The sequence below is a fragment of the Macaca nemestrina genome, chromosome 17, assembly GCF_043159975.1.
Source record: "Macaca nemestrina isolate mMacNem1 chromosome 17, mMacNem.hap1, whole genome shotgun sequence".
Taxonomy (NCBI): Eukaryota; Metazoa; Chordata; class Mammalia; order Primates; family Cercopithecidae; genus Macaca; species Macaca nemestrina.
Window position 1 is genome coordinate 11,097,832 of NC_092141.1, and position 13,012 is coordinate 11,110,843.

Here is a 13,012-nt window from a genome sequence, read left to right on the forward strand (position 1 = left end):
GCATTTAATCTTTGGTGCCTCTGTACTTGGAAACCTGGACTCCCTTCCTACCCTTCTAACTCCCTGGTGACCTTCTACTTACCTGCAAGGTCCAAATAAAATGTCAGGGCTCTCTGACCCTCTTTATCCATTTATATTCCTGTAGAGCATAATAACAAACTCTAATTAAGTACTTACTCAAGTGTCTTATGGGAACTGATTTATTGTCTGCCTTTCCTGCTTCTTAGTGAAACCCTTGAGGACAGAGGTCATGACTCATCCCTCATTATCTCTCTCATTCCCAACACAGATCCTGGAACACTGCAGGACGCCAGTGGCCATATGCTGAGTGGAACCAGTAGGGATGATGTGCACATGGTCCAGAGAGAACGGGACAGTAGGACTCAGGGATACAGTAGGACTTTGGGGTGAAAGAGCAGGATGTGGCATCTGTGTCAGGTGGAACAAGTAAGTACTAGAGCTGCTCACAAAATATTCTTTGCTCCTGGTGTTAAGGATAGAATGCTGAACTGGATAGAGCTGCATCTGACATCATTTATTATATATTATGGTTTTATGCCTGTGTGTGGGAAAGGAACAGAATTGGATTATCTCCCTGCCCCAGGAAATAGTCATGTAGTAAGCAATAATGGGATCAACGTGCACCGACTGAAATTCTCTATAATCCCCCAGGGCGGAGATCAATGGGAAGAAGGCTCTCTCAGAGAGATGTGTGGTCTCATCCTTGGGGATAAAGAGAGCCCTGTTAAATCAGGGCAGAAGGTGACACAGAGCTGCCAGGGTGGGCTGCGTTCTTGCGTGCCTCTCTGGGCCAACGATGCTGGAGATTCTCGCCTTGTATAAAGACACGAGCAGTCTTTTTTTACGGGCACAGAGCTATGCAAAGCTTCTTTTTTCTCTTCATCCTACTTCTTTTACTCACTGGCGTTTTTGTGTCCTGGATCCTTTGCCCACATCAGCAACTTACAACCATATGATGTGGTAGATCCTTGGTGTTGATGATTTATCATTTTGTGTTATACTTTATGCATCACATCCTAAAGACCTATGATAGGTAGTCATTGGTTATCTTGCTAAGATATGAATCTGTATGCATTGCTCTGCAGTGGGAGGCTGGAGTTAGTTAGCAAGTTAGTGAGCCTGGTTACCTGGCCAGTCTTTTCATTTCATTGTTTTTAAAATTCATTTGTTAAAAAGAATTTGTTGAGTACCTACTATGTGTCAGACCTCACGCTAGGACTTCTAGTTGGAGATCCAGTGATGAATGAAAAGGTTCTCTGTTCCCATGGACTGTCCTTTTGGAAGGAGGCTGAAGGAGTGAAGACAAACAATTTAATTTTATGTGATGGTATGTTCTGTGATGAAAATAAAACAGAGTGATGCGATGGAAAGTGAGAAGGAGAGAGAGCAGTCAGCGTTAGAAGAGAGCCCTGACGTGGATGAAGTTGGAAGCCATTATCCTCAGCAAACTAATGCCGGAACAGAAAACCAAACACTGCATGTTCTCACTTACAAGTGGGAGCTGAACAATGAAAATGTATGGATACAGGGAGGGGAACAACACACACTGGGGCCTGTTGGGGGAACCAGTAGGGGGAGGGAGAGAGCATCAGGATAAATAGCTAATGCATGCTGGGCTTAATACCTAGATGATGGGTTGATAGGTGCAGCAAACCACCATGGTACACTTTTACCTATGTCACAAGCCTGCACATCCCAGATAGGTGCCCTGGAGCTTAAAATAAAATTAAATTAAAAATTAAGAAAAAAGAAGGGAGCCCTGCAGTGTTACTCAGAGTAGCCAAATAGTGCGACCACCAAAATGTTCAGCAACAGATGAATAGGTAAACAAAGTGGTCTATCCGTACAGTGGAATATTATTCAGCCTTGAAAAGAAAGGAAGTGCAGGGCCGGGCACGGTGGCTGACACCTGTAATCGCAGCACTTTGAGAGGCCGAGGTGGGCAGATCACCTGAGGTTGGGAGTTTGAGACCAGCCTGACCAACATGGAGAAACCTCGTCTCTACTAAAAACACAAAATTAGCTGGGTGTGGTGACGCACGGCTGTAGTCCCAGCTACTGGAGAGACTGAGGCAGGAAGGAGAATCGCTCGAACCCGGGGGGTGGAGGTTGTGGTGAGCTGAGATTGCACCACTGCACTCCAGCCTGGGCAACTATGGCAGGACGAGCCGCAGACAAAACTCCTCAGACACTGGATTAAAGAAGGAATAGGTTTTTTATTCGGACGGGAGCGTCTTAAGACTTGCGTCTTAAGAGTGGAGCTCCTTGAAAAAGAAATTCTTGGCCTTTTTAAAGGCTTACAACTTTCAGGGGTCTATGTGAAAGGGTCGTGATAAATCGAGCAAGCATGGGAAATGAGACTGGGGGCTACATGCATCAGCTAACAGAACAAAAAGTTTTACAATGCTTTTTTTCATACAGTGTCTGGAATGTACAGATAATACAAGTAGTTTAGGTCAGGGGTTGATGTTATTATTATCACTTTTTTAACTCCTAGGGCCAGGTGGTGGTGCCAAGTTTGTCTGGCTATTTATCTTACTTTTGTTTCTTTCTAACTTTTTGCTTTCTCTCTTTCTTCCTGTCTTGTGAACTAGGCAAGGTGCGGGGAGGAGGGCAGCAGGAGTAGTAGTGGTCTCCTTCCTTACAAGAGTGAAACTCCATCTCAAAAAAAAAAAAAAAAGAAAGGAAGTGCTCATGCATGCCGCAACGTGGATGAACCTTGAGGGCATTGTGCTAAGTGAAATCAGCTAACAAAAAGGGACAACTCTCGTATGATTCTGCTTATGTGAAATATCTAGAATAGGCAACTCCTAGAGATAGGAAGCAGATCAGAAATTACCAGGTGCTGGTGATAGGGAGGTCACAGTGGGTATTGCTTAGTGGGTACAGAGTTTCTGTTTGGGCTGATAAAAAGTTTTGGAAACAGATAGTGGTGAGGGTTGCACAACATTGTCAATATACTTAATGCCACTGGCTTGTGCACTTAAAAATGGTAAAAATGGCAGACTTTATATTATGTATATTTTACCACAATTAAAAACAAATCAAGAAAAGAAACTTGCAATAACAAGTTTCTTGCAAAAACTGGCCACATGAAGACGGTGGGGAGGTGACGTTCCTAGGAGAGCAAACAGCTGGTGCAAAGACCCCAAGGCAGGAATGAGCTTGGTTATTTTGTGGCTCTCTATTGTTTGGTGCAGGATAACTCTCACGAAGTGTTAAAGATAGGTTTCTTTGTCATAAAAAGACTCCAGAAAGGAAGTTGACTTTTAGTGTTGGTAGGGGAGCAAAGGGGTCTAAAGGCAATGGTGAACTTGGGGATTTTAAAGACTTCGGACTGCATTCCTCAGGAAAGCCGAGGGGCTTGCAGAGTTGCTGGTTTGCCTGCTATCAGGCTGTGAGCATCCTAGGACCACCCAGGTCTGTGCCATTTTAGTTCTGTCTCCTAAATCTATGTCTACTTGTTGAACAATGAGCTAGGGTTAAAGTACTAAACCAGGGGGCAGCAGAAATGGATTACAAGTGGGCTTGGGCTATAATCCCAAAAGACACAATCCCAAATGCTGTAATTCGATGGTTGAAATCCTGAAAATCGCAATCCTGAAACATCAAAATCCCAAAAACATGATTCTTAAAAAATTAATTAAAAAAAAAATTTAAAAGATATTTATTAGGCCGGGCACAGTGGCTCATGCCTGTAATGCCAGCATTTTGGGAGGCCAAAGCAGGAGATCACGAGGTTAGGAGTTGGAGACCAGCCTGGCCAACATGGTGAAAACCCATCTCTACTGAAAATACAAGAATTAGCCGGGCATGGTGGCAGGTTCCTGTAATCCCAGCCACTCAGGAGGCTGAGGGAAGAGAATCGCTTGAACCCAGGAGGGTGAGGTTGCGGTGAGCCAAGATTGTGCCACTCATTGCACTCCAGCCTGGGTGACTGAGCAAGACTCTGTCTCAGAAAAAAAAAAAGATATTTATTTACATTTTTTTTTAAAGAGGATGTATTTAAGAAACATAAAAACACAACAGAACACTTCATAGGCCACTTGATGCAACGAAATACGCAATAACAACATACATATTATTGCAAGCATAAATACCCAGGCTTAGTAACAACAGTCACATGAGTATGACACTTATGAGCAGCAGACGAACCATATTCGTAAAGAATCATGTCAAAAAGTGAAACGTATAGATACATATTACTATGGATGGTGTTGTGTGCATCCAGCTTTATACCTGTGTTCACGTGAAATACCGTGACAAACCTAAGTCTTTCAATGAAAACCATCAAAAAGAGTGATGAATCACCACTGCCTATGTGATCACCCAAAGAGTAAAGATCTTGAGAAATTTTACCTTTCACAAATGAAGATGCACATAGAGGACATCTCTTCATTTGCCGAGGAAGTTTCAACATTTTTAAATACATGCACCATGCTGACACACAAAGTCAATGTTGTGATGACGCACTTTGGTGAAGTCAAATTTCTGACGTTCCAGGCAGCAGAAGAAAAGTCTGTCCCAGCTCTCAGTTTGTTGTCTACATTTTTCTCTCTGGACGCCCAGCCAACTCCCTGGTGCCTACCTGCACTGAGGGCAGATCTTCCCCTACTTGCTCCACTCAGATTCACACACCGTTCTCCTCTGGAAACGCCCTTACTGACTCATCCAAAATAATGCTTTATCCGGTTTCTAGGTATTCCTTAATTCAGTCAAGTTGACAACTAAAATTAGGTTCACAAATCCACCCCTTGTCAACTTGGCATCCGTATGCATCTCCTTAAACCATACTTAATTTTCAAATAAAGACAGTAGGAAGGTAACAGTTACGCCTAATGTGTTGCAACTAACATAATGCAACTACCCCTAATGCAACTGAAAACACACTAATCCCTTCCCCAGAGTTTGGCTTTCAGGATTTAACCATTGGGAATTGTGTCTTTAGGGACTGTATTAGTCTGTTTTCACACTGCTATAAAGATATTACCCAAGACTGGGTGATCTATAAAGAAAAAAGGTTTAATTGACTCACCATTGTGCATGGCTAGGGAGGCCTCAGGAAACTTACAATCATGGCAGAAGGGGGAGCAAGCACATCTTACATGGTGGCAGGTGAGAGAGAGCCTGTGAAAAGGGAACTGACAAACACTTACAAAGCCATCAGATCTCGTGAGAACTCACTCACTATCATGAGCACAACATGGGGGAAACCACCTCCGTGATCCAATCAACTCGCACCAGGTTCCTCCCTCAACACCCTGGGATTATGGGGATTACAATTCGAGATGAGATTTGGGTGGGGACACAGAGCCAAACCACATCAGAGATTATGATTGGCACCAATTCAAATTCTAGCTTCACCATTAACTAGTTGCATGTTTATGGATAAATGGCTTAGTCTAACTGAGCCTCAGTTTCCTACTCCATAAAATGTAGGATTTGGATGATATTAAGTATAATAAATATATGGCATGCACATTCTCACGCAATAGGCAGCAGGGCCAGATGTTGAAGTGTGGGCACTCCAGGTTAATTGGCCCTCATCCAACCAATATTATTTACTAAGTTGTTCAATATTTATTTATCTAGGGAGGAGGGAGAAATTGAAAGAAAAAAATTTGTATTGGCCAGGCGCGGTGACTCACGCTTGTAATCCCAGCACTTTCGGAGGCCAAAGCGGGTTGATCATGAGGCCAGGAGATTGAGACCATCCTGACTAACACGGTGAAACCCTGTCTCTACTTAAAATACAAAAAATTAGCTGGGCGTGGTGGTGGGTGCCTGTAGTCCCAGCTACTCAGGAGGCTGTGGCAGGAGAATGTAGTGAACCCGGGAGGCAGAGCCTGCAGTGAGCCAAGATCGCACCACTGCACTCCAGCCCGGGTGACAGAGAGAGACTCTGTCTCAAAAAAAAAAAATTGTATTAATAAAAATTATATTTGCTACTTTACTTCAACAAGGCTAAGCAGAGTCACTGAAAAACTCTCTAAAATATTCCCTTTTTTGTGTGTTCTTGTTCTCTCCCCGATTTCTTTAGTCCATTTCTTGGGAGTTATATTACAACTTTTGAAATGTATTTAATACAACAAATTTCTTTTTCTGAGCAAAAGGCACTATATCATGAGATATTTCGATTGAGAACTTTAACAAAGTGGGACTCCATGAGCAAGTTGCAAAAGACATAAGCAGAGGTGTGCTTTCTAAAGTTTCACTTCACAGTGCTGTCTGCTTTGGAGGGAGTGGAACAAATTACATTTAACTAGTCTATCCCAGTGACGTTTTAGTGTTTCTTTCGCATCAGCATTTTCCAGCAGCTGCCCCGAAGGCTTGAGTTCCTGCAGCTGTCCAGGGCAGACATTACTAATGGAGCACAGCACTGCTTCCTGAAGAGCCTGGATGCAACCCCAGCTTCCCTGGCGCCTGCTTCCAGTTATAGACCCTGCTGGCCATCCTTGGACTGGGTTGACTTTGCAATTCCTTGCAGCTTCAATGTTTTAGGAGTCTGTGATGTTAAACTTTACATGATATCTGAGTAACCACCATTTGTCTGGGACCTGAGAAACTGACATGTCATTTGATTTTAAACATGTTTAAATGAATGTTTGTACAGAAGAAAAGGATGTGGAAAGCTGAAAAAAATCTCTCTTAGATATATTCCTGGTTTATATCATTTAAGGAAGCAACAATTGAAGACAATTTTATGAAAATAATCTGGACTAATGTCAAGCTATGTTGAGGGTAATTTAAGACCTAGAATTAGGAGGACGGACCTAGAACCTGAATGGAAAGAGATACCTTGTTTTTCAGAGATAAAATAGCATTGGATTGGGGTGGAAGATGAACTAAGAAGATCTGTGGACAAGTGCAAAAACTTTACTTTTGTGAGCTGCATCTAGTGCCGATCTGAATTTAGCTGGACTTTGAAATAGCCAATGCTGTAGCAGAGTCACTTTTGTGCTCCGTGTCTAATGAGGAATGTATTGATGGGAGATAAGCATTGCTTTACAAATCATCAGACACAGTTTTGAGTTCTGGCTTCTATAATTGTTTGTTGTGGGACCTTGAAGTAAGTCATTTATCTCAAGACTGTTTGCTTATCTGTGCAGTGACGATACTATCACTTACCTTTTCGTGTAATAAGGCTTAAATAAGATCTTGGCAAATCACCTAATTGAGTCTAGGAGGAGGCATTACAAATTGTCATCCAATTGTATTTACAAGTTGAGTGATTGAATCATACTTGATTAAGGAGAGCTTCGCGTCTACTTTCCGGTAAGGGTTCTGGTAAAAGCACCACGGGGGAGGACCAACAAATTTGGAACTGGAAACTGGGTCTGTGAAGGTGAAATACAAATCAGCTGGACAACCCAGTAGAAAAGGGGAGCAAGAACAACAAGAAACCAACCGCAGATTAATCGGTGGGAAATGAAAATGGATACAATACTTTGTGTCTTTCAAATTGGGGAATAGCTGTAATCTCACTGCTGGGAGGATTACAAACCTGTGTTGCCATTTGGGAAGGTGGTTTGGTAGTTCATCAAAGTTCCACTCACCAATGTGCTCCTCTCTCCACGTAGGATGGTTCTGCCCTATATGAATCATCAAGAGCTCAGAAACAATCTCAAGAAGAGAGAGGGAGCCCTTGCTCGGATTTATTTATTCTTAATGGATCAATTCCTGTCATATTACATATGTATTCTATTATGTCATTTATTGGCTGCCTCACTTATTGGAATGTAAGTTCATTGGAATGAACTTTATTGGAATATAAGAGAGGACAGAGATTTCATCTCTTATGTCCATAGGCATATGAACATGAAATTCAGAATATGAATACATAAAAAGATCCCTTAAGGTTCTAGAAAGAGCTGTATGCAATTGTTCTGCACTTTGCTTTTTCAGTCAACAGTTGGCTTGGAGGTCTAGCCATATTGGTACTTACAGATCTACTTAATTCTACTTAACTTTTGATTCTGTCAACATTGCAGGGGAGCAAACCCAAATTCTACATCCATTATGTGGGAAACCTAAATGTGATGCCCAGGAGAAAGGTGTGTTACAATCAAATATCATGCCTGCCTAATTATATGGCCACTTCAAACATTGTACATGCCAAGTCAAATCACCAAACAGCACACACACCTGGGCTATATTTTGCTTAAGAACCAGCACTTGTGAACTTTGCTACTGTCTTCTCATGTATTTGTAATCTTCTGTGGGTAACCATTGGTGTTTTAAGTTACTTCCTCTTTCCCTCCCAAGTTGGTACTAATTGGGTTACACACTTTGGGATAAACTTGAGAACACAGGAGATAGAAAAAGGCAAATCAAAATGTTAGTTGTGTTACCTTAAAGCTGATTGGAGAAAGAGGCTTTAGATCTGTGACCAAAGGGACTTACTAACCCCTACCTCCTAAAATTGACAGACTCCTGGGCATAGTCATGAGTACCATTGCCTGGCTCTACCCTGTGGGCTGGACTTACCACCTGGCAGGTAAGGAGATAGGGGCATATTTCTTACAGCTGATGGATCTGATCAGACAGGGGCAAGGGCTGAGTCTTTAGTTACTTCTTTAGTTACTTCTCTCAAATGCACTTATCTTACTGCTCTTTTTTTTTTTTTTTTTTCACTTATAAGTTGCTGCTCTTCTTATGCAGAGAAACCACGAGGTAGAGAAAAAGGCCGGGAGTGTTATTCTCATAAAAATTCCTCCCCATAGAACTATAAGACTAGTGGGGAGATTGATTCTTTTAACAGTAATCAGGACTTTCTGTCTGGAAACACGTTCTTATCTCTCTGTCTTTTTAATACAACACCTTAACTAAGACAACTCTTGACTTTGGTCTCTGTTCACTTATTTTTCCAGCTATGTAACAAAAATCTTTTCATTGGTAGCTTCCACTATGCCTACAGGTCACAGATTCTTTCTTCTAAGATAACTTTGATTACAATTTCTAGTCTATTGGTTCTGACCTATTATCTTATTTATTATCATTTCTCTTATGGTTTTAAACTCTTTATTTTTAAAATATGTTGGCTTTTGGCTGTGTTGGCTCATGCCTGTAATCCCAGCACGTTGGGAGGCTGAGGCAGGAGGATTTCTTGAGGCCAAGAGTTTGAGAACAGCCTGGAAACATAGCAAGACCCCATCTCTACAAAAAAATTAAAAAATTGCTGGGCGTGGTGGCACATGCCTGTAGCCCCAGCTACTCAGGAGGCTGAAGTGGGAGGATTACTTGAGCCTAGGAATTTGAGGCTGCAGTGTGCTACAATCGTGACACTGTACTCCAGCCTGGGCGACAGAGTGAGGCTCTGTCTTTTGACGAAACACAAAACAAAAAAACTAAAATATGTTTACTTTCCATAGTTCATTTTTTCCCCTCCCATAACTTTATTTTCCTTATAAAACGTTTTTCTCTAGCCCAGACCTCTATCCTAAACTTCAGATCCATACATCCAACTGTTGTCATGTTTTGTGTATCAAAAAGAAGTTCTTATCTTCCCCTCAAAACCTGTTCAGTCCCCTAACAGTCAGCCTAGCTAACCTTTAGCTCACGTGGAGTTTAAAATCATACTGACTTTATAGGGTTCATTGGAAAGGTTAGATGAGATAATGAAAGTGAGTGTTGCTTTGACGTCAAGAGAAATAAGGATGTTAAAGTCCAATTGCAGAATTTAAACCTGCACCAAAAACCACAAAGCGCAGTTGTTATCTGTGACTTCTTCACCATTCTATGTCAGAGTTGCTGTTTTCCTTTTTCCTTCATAGCTAAAAAAGGTCACAAAGCAAGGAAATTTTCAGTTTTTTACGTGCATTTTAAAACATCTGCATTCTTTCTCATACTCAATTTTTAGTTTAGGGGGATATAAAATTCTAGGCAATAAGTTTTCCCTCAGAATTTTTAAGGCTTTGCTTCATTATATTCTAGCATCTAATGTTGCTCATAAGACGTTGTGTTACTGATTTCTTATTCTTAGTATACGACCTATTAATTTTTCCTCTGTGCTTACTTTTAGAACCTTTTGTAAAAATCCCTGGGGTTCTGAAATTTCAAAGTGGTGTGCCTTGTTTGACTTTTTAGTATTCATCATGCATAGCATTTTATGGACTCCTTCCATCTGGAGTTACACCTTTCAATTCTGAAGAATGTTTTCCTATTATTTCCCTCAATGATTTCCTTTTCTTTGTTTTCTTTGCTTATTTAGATATTGCAATTTCTGAAAAATACTTCTTTCTTTTCTCCACTGTTGTCTACCTCCTGATCTTTTCACTTATTTATGGGATATTCCCTCAATTTCATATTCTATTATCAAATTTTAGTTATCAAATACTTTAATTTCTAAAAGTTCTTTCCTTGTTCTTGGACAGTTCTTTCATGTGGAATGCTGTTTCTTTTGCAATTCGTGGTCCAGAGGGGTGCAATACCTCCTTTCACTCTGCTAAAGATGCTGGTACAGATCCAGATAAACATGTAGATCTTTCCTGTGTTCCTGGAGTCATTTCTGCATGAGCCAGGTTCCTTATTTATACTAGTTTAGTTTTCTCTCTGTCGATTAGAGGACTTTTCAAGTGTCTGGTTATCCTTTGCTGGCCATTTTCCTTCATCATCTCAAACTGAAACTGTGTACCCATTAAACTCTAACTCCCCATTCCCTGCTCCCCACAGCCCCTGGTAAGCATGATTCCTCTTTCTCAATGAATTTAACTAGTTGAAGCACTTCATATAAGTGGAATCATCCCATATTTATCCTTTTTGTGCCTGACTTATTTCACTTAGCAAAATATTTTTAAGGATCACCCATGCTGTAGCAAGTATCAGAAATCCATTCTTTTTCAAGGCTGAATAATATTCCATTGTATGTCTGGACCATACTTTGTGTATCCATTCATCCATTGATGGGCATGGGTTGCCTCCACCATTTGATTATTGTGAATAATACTGTAATGAACATGGGTGTACAGAGATCAGTTCAAGTCCCTGATTTCAATTCTTTTGGTTTACTTTTTTTTTGGAAATGGGGTCTCTGTATTGCCCAGGCTAGAGTGCAGTGGCTCTTCACAGGCGTGATCATAGTGCACTATAGCCTTAAACTCCTGGGTTCAAGCGATCCCCCTGCCAGAGCCTCCTGAGCAGCTGGAACAACACGCATGTGCCACTGCTCTTGGCTCTTTCAGTTTACTTTTTAAAGAGAGACAATAAAAATTTATTAGAGGCCGTGTGGATGTATGTGCACAGATTGTCAGGGAGCTCACAGTCGGTGAATGGGGTTTCCAACAAGACTTTCGTTAGAGGATCCCAGGAAGAGAATATCTATTTCAAAGTCCTATTCGTTAGGCTCATGCTTTCTCCTCTGTATTTAGCAGAGATAGCTGAACGTTTACAGTATACAGCACAGCACCCAGGGAAGTGCCTGGAACTTGCTGAATGAATGGTATGTGGGTGTCATTCTTTTTCAGCTTTCTTATGTAATTTCTCCATATTCTGATATTCCGTTGATAGTTTTAGTTGCAATTTGGGAAGTCAGGAATGGGATGGGGAGAGGGATCAGTCAAGTTATATGTTTGTGTCAATCTGCCTTGATACTTGGAAATTCCTTTGATACTTTTCCTTTAGCTGGCCCTGGGAGCACAGACCACATTTTATGTACACAAGCTTCTTAGACAACTGTGTGGGTATTCCTGGAGTAAGTAAATGATAACGGAGCTGCCTACAGGACATGACGTGGGTGTGAGGGATGGGGAACTCAGAGGGAAGAGGCCTCAGGAAGGCTGAGTTTTTGCTTGGGGATCTCTCCTCCTCTTGTCTCCTGTTTTTAGATGCTCTGGTCTGACCCTTTCATGGGGCAAACTCCCTAGTACTGTAGGTTTCATGTGGAAAAGTTAATGATTTATTGTGGTGGTGGTTGAAAAGTAAGGCTAACCTTGGCCGGGCATGGTGGCTCGTGCTTGTAATCTCAGCACTTTGGGAGGGTGAGACAGGTGGATCGCCTGAGGTCAGGAGTTTGAGATGAGCCTGGCCAACATGGTGAAACCCTGTCTCCACTAAAAATACAAAAATTAGCCAGGCGGGTGGCGCACACCTGTAATCCCAGCTATTCGGAAGGCTGAGGCAGGAGAATCGCTTGAACCTGGGAGGCGGAGGTTGCAGTGAGCTGGGATCGCAGCACTGCACTCCAGCCTGGGCAACAGAGCCAGACTCCATCCCAAAGGGGGGGGGAAAAATTAAGGCTAACCTCCATCTGAGGTTTTCTCACAGACAGAACCATGATGCCATCATTATCTCCATTCCAGAGTTTGAGCAAAGCACAAGGATAAAGTCAGGAGGGAAAAATGAAGTCTGAGCAGCTGGTGTTTGCTTCAGCCTCTTCCGGAGCCGCCTCTGAGCCATCAGGGAATAGGAAGGAGCTATTGCCATTCCCTGCACAGCCCCAGTGCGAGCCTGGGCTGTGACGCACAGATATGGAGGGACATCGTCGCTGGCTTCTAAGTGATATTCTTCTTCCTTCTAATCTGCCTATTCTGCTGCTGGGAAATTTATGTAAAATCAATGCATAGCTACTTAAGTTTTGCTCCCATTGATACTATTGTTATTTATTTATTTACTCCACACATTCCTAGATGGATTATGTAAGATATGAGAGTTTCTTTCTTGAAGTCTTGCACTTTTATCTGCAGAATGCCATCTGCCATCATTAGAGAGCAGTGGATGTGGATGTGTCTCAGGAATTAGTTGATGTCCTGTGAACTAGATTTGCATAAGCTTCTGCAGCCTCTGCTGACGAGTGTAAGATGGTTACCAGGGCCTGCTATTATGGAGAGTGATTATTAAACATGCAGAAATCTCAGGTTGGGCGCGGTGGCTCACATCTGTAATCCCAGCACTTTGGGAGGCTGAGGCAGGCAGATCACCTGAGGTCGGGAGTTCGAGACCAGCCTGACCAACGTGGAGAAACCCTGTCTTTACTAAAAATACAAAATTAGCCGGG

At 42.0% G+C, this 13,012-nt stretch overlaps 1 long non-coding RNA gene across 5 annotated transcripts in view; it reads left to right on the forward strand.

Moving 5' to 3' along the window:
- LOC105473565 (uncharacterized) overlaps positions 1–13,012 on the forward strand; it is a 316,160-nt gene that overhangs the window by 160,800 nt on the left and 142,348 nt on the right. For all 5 annotated transcript variants that reach the window (XR_011615375.1, XR_011615374.1, XR_011615372.1 and 2 more), the window contains one exon: positions 290–447. This is a non-coding gene — a long non-coding RNA (uncharacterized lncRNA). The remainder of the gene's footprint in view (positions 1–289; positions 448–13,012) is intronic.